Raw genomic sequence first — 4,317 nt, 5'->3', positions numbered from 1 at the left:
ACACACACACACACACACACACACACACACACACACACACACACAGCTGAGTGACGCCTGTGTAATGTGAAATCTTTTTTTTTAAAGCTTTAGGAAAACCTCACAGATGTGTAGAGTCACCAAAAGAGTAAGCTGGCCTACTCCACTGATTGAAGAGCACAGTGTCAGACTACATCAAACAGAACGGACCAAGTACACATAGAAGTGACTGTGAAAGTGGGTCTTAAAATCAATTACCAAAAATGGCAATGCTGAACTGTACTCCAGTCTAACACTGAAGCCTCCCAACAGAATACCTTCCCATACAACTACACTGCATCCTCAGTTACATGAGGAGGGAAATGTATTTTCTCCCAGATTACGGTCACAGTTTGAAACACGTATCGATATAAATTGAAACAAAACAAAACAAAAGCACAACAAAACTACTTGGTTAGGTTTTGTAAAAATCATCATGGTTTGGCTTAAAACGAGTATGTTTATGTCTCTATGTTATTTAAGTCACAAAGTAACACTCACATTAACATGATGTCAAAATAATTCATCGTTGACTTTTGGTTTCACACGGGACACAAACAGCAGGTCCCCTGGGTGAAAGTCCTGTATTTGTTTGAATTGAAGAAGATAACTAGATCACACTGAACACTGCAGGATCAGACACTATGAACAGCTTTAAATTCTTCAAATCTTGCCTGTGAAATACTGTATGGGGGTTGCACTTTAAGTTGCAGCACTGAACTAGTGTCAGCTGAAGTGTGAACCGTGAAAGAAGCCGAGGCATCAATTAAAGCGTTGGCAGTTCAATTGTTCATTTGTTTTCAGTGAAAAGCACAGGCCAAGAGTGAGAGCTGAACGCAGGTGACATGTTAGCTGAACTGTCAATGAACTGTCAATGAACTGTCAATGAATCGGAATTTCAGATGAATTGAATGATTGGAGATAGTGTGTGCATTCTGCATATAGTGAAAGCAGGAAGCTCATAGTGACACTCAATCTTTACAGATATCAGATGTCAACATAAAGACAGTGAGATTAGAGTCATTCAGATGAAGAACAAAGACTGAGGTTCTCTCTCCATCTCTGTTTCTACGTCCTCTCCTTCCCCTTCTCTCACCTTCCATAAGCCTCTCCCCCTCTCCCCCTCCCCCCTCCCCCTTCCCCTCCCATGTGAAATTGACCCTGGGAATCAGCGTCTCTTGCTCCCAGAGGGGGTCTGGTGTTAGTGTGTGTGTGTAAGGGGTTATGTGAAAGTCCTCCTAACCCAGTGCCCCCAAGACTTTTGACTGCTCTGTAAATAAATACAGCATTTCCTCCTCTCCTCCCTCCATACACTTTCTCATGTCCGTTCCCGTCTTCAGCAGGACATGGGGCGTTACAACACATATTTTATTAGCTGGATCTATATGACACTTTGTTGCATTACCATTAACCTCTTCAACCCTGTCAGACTCACCAGTCAGCAGCCAAGACCTTACTGTAATGCTATATAGACAGGAGGGAACGGATCCAAGAGCACAACATGTGACTGCCTCGTTGTACCATGAGCTACTAACAGACACACAGTCGTATCAGCTGGTTTAGAGCCATCACTACAGAGGAAAAAGTCACATACTACACGTGTGTGTGTGTGTATGTGTGTGTGTGTGTGTGTGGTATTTTATTGCTATCTTTGTGAGGACTAGTGACAGTTTTAACCATTATAGTGAGGACATTCGTTTTGGCTTGCCCTCACTACTTCAAAGGACTGTTTGAAGGTTAGAATTACATTTAGGTCATTGTGATGGTTAAGGCTACTATCAGGTTAGGAGCTAGGGAATGAATTATGTCAACCAAGGTCCTCACTATTAGAGAAAGACTAACATGTGTGTGTGTGTGTGTGTGTGTGTGTGTGTGTGTGTGTGTGTGTGTGGTGCTCCTACCTGGTGTGTTTCCTCCGCGCCTCCTTCTCCTTCATCTGAAGACACATAGCAGCGTCCTGAGGAAACAGACATGAGTTATGTGTGTGTATGACTAGAAGTAGTTTCCTCCTCCTTTAACACCTCCTGCCTATTGTCCATGGTGTGAACTTGGTCCCAGTCATTGATGCTGGTCTAATTCGTGACATGAGATGCTGTGTAAGATCAGCCATACTGTAGGGGGCTGTGTTTTTCCCATTTAAGGCCGACACTTCACAGAGTCCCCCTCCCTCCTGGTGAGCTGAATTTGGAGAATCTACATCAGTGGCCAACCTTTTCGACCTGTGACACCTTAAAACAAAGCCATGTCTACTGTCTTCTAGGACCCCTTGTCTCAAGTTTATGGTCAGTTCAACCAGAGAGGGATTTTTGAAAAATTCAAAGCTTATAACAAATTAACAAAAGTACGCTTTGAAATTCATTTTCTTTTACTTCCCCATCATGTTAATCTCCTCATGAGCCGTTACATTTACCTTGCAACCCTTTTGTTGAGTCCCAACCCTTCTCAAAAGAACCTCTCACTATAAGAAGGTAGTGTCTATGTGTGTTTGTCCAGTAAAGTGAATGTAAATCTAGTCCAGGCTGGTTCAGGTACAGTCCTGTCCCGTTCTCAGGTAGCACTGTAGCAGCTTCAACCAGGAGGAGAGCAGTGAGTGGGCTTCTGGATACCAGGCTTCACTCTTTGTCACGTGGACTTTGCATGACGACTGATCATTTATAAAACTACACCATGCTGTTTTAGACTTTTGAAGGAATTTTTCTGACCCTCCGCATTTCTTTTGTTTTGCAGTCAGTCACTGTGGTCGAGGGATTCATCTCAAGGCCCCAACACACTGTGTGACAAGTGTACACTGAGTTATACTCCAGAGCTGTAGCATTGTGACCAAACCTCTGATCCAGCCAAAATGACACAGTGTGGAGCTCCCTCATTGGACTTCAGCTCTCACTGGAGTGAAACAGATGATTTCTTGGTGTTTTAATGCCATGCAGATGTTTCTAATACATTTCTAATACAAAAAGCTTACTTTGACAATATCCAAGTATGATGACATTATGTTCACGTGAACTAGAAAAACACATTTCAAATGAAATAAAACATGTTTCGATTGTCAGTGATGACAACATACACATAGATAGTAGAGCAGTGAACCGTGATCATACCTGATTCTGAGGGGGAGCTGTCATCTGCTGCAGCTGGCAGGCTGCTGGCCTGATGCGGTTTCTTGAGGATTGTCATCTCCACTGGCAGGTTCAACTTAAACTGCTGTTCTATCACTTGTCTAAGAGCTGTTTAAGAGCAGGTTTGTCCACTGGCATCCTTCTAAAGCTTCAGTAGTCTCACAGCAAGCCCAAGTTCAGATCACACTGAAATAGGATTGCTCATCAGTGTGGGACACCCTCTGCTCTCTGTGCGTGTCTCTCTTATGAAGCAGATGGACTGCCAAGCCATGCATTCCACCGTTACCTTGTATGGTCACTGGGGGGCGGGACTTACACCAGGGAATGCCCCCTCTGAACATAACTGATTGGCTGATGCAATACGAACCAAGAAGCCTCAACTTGTGACCTGTACAGTCTGTCTGGGAAAGATGGGGGGACAGGAGAGAGAGGGATAAACATAGAGCAGAAGGGGATGAGAAAAGAGAGGGAGTGAAAGAGGTAAAGAAGGGGGGCCTTAGGGGGAGGAGGAGAAGTAGAAGGAGATAGAAGCTGAGAAACAAAGGGAATGTGGAGAGGGAAGGGGAGGAAGCAGAGAAGGAGAGGAGGGAAGGAATGGGAAGGAAAGATAAGGAAAGAAGAGTAGAAGGGAAGAAAGAGTGAACAGAGAAATGGAAAAGAGGAGGTGTGTGTGTGTGTGTGTGTGTGTGTGTGTGTGTGTGTGTGTGTGTGTGTGTGTGTTGGGGGGAGTATATGTTCCTCAGTGAATGAAAAAAAACGTTTGAAAATGTTCATATTTCTTCTAAATTTGGGCTTTTTCTGCATCAGGCAGCTGACTGGACAGCAAAGGGAAATACCCTTTAGTAACTTATTACACGGCTAAAAGACAGACACACAGAGAGAGGACAGACTGAAAGACAGACACACAGAGAGAGGACAGACTGAAAGACAGACACACAGAGAGAGGACAGACTGAAAGACAGACAGAGAGAGAGGACAGACTGAAAGACAGACACAGAAAGAGAGGACAGACTGAAAGACAGACACAGAAAGAGAGGACAGACTGAAAGACAGACACAGAAAGAGAGAGAGGACAGACTGAAAGACAGACACACAGAGAGAGAGAGAGAGGACAGACTGAAAGACAGACAGAGAGAGAGAAGGACAGACTGAAAGACAGACACACAAAGAGAGAGAGGACAGA

General features: G+C 44.1%; 1 long non-coding RNA gene across 1 annotated transcript; it reads right to left on the bottom strand.

The window, feature by feature from the left end:
• Positions 1 to 471: 471 nt before the first annotated feature.
• Positions 472 to 3,388, bottom strand: LOC116400535 (uncharacterized). Its single transcript, XR_004213930.1, has 2 exons — positions 3,117 to 3,388; positions 472 to 1,975 (listed from the first exon to the last, which is right to left on the bottom strand). It is a non-coding gene; the product is annotated as an uncharacterized LOC116400535 (long non-coding RNA).
• Between the last annotated feature and the right edge of the window lie 929 nt (positions 3,389 to 4,317).

This window comes from Anarrhichthys ocellatus, unplaced genomic scaffold, assembly GCF_004355925.1.
Source record: "Anarrhichthys ocellatus isolate YVR2014 unplaced genomic scaffold, GSC_Weel_1.0 scaffold177, whole genome shotgun sequence".
NCBI classification, from domain to species: Eukaryota; Metazoa; Chordata; class Actinopteri; order Perciformes; family Anarhichadidae; genus Anarrhichthys; species Anarrhichthys ocellatus.
Note: the sequence above shows the minus strand (reverse complement) of the source record. Positions and strands in the feature narration are given on the sequence as shown.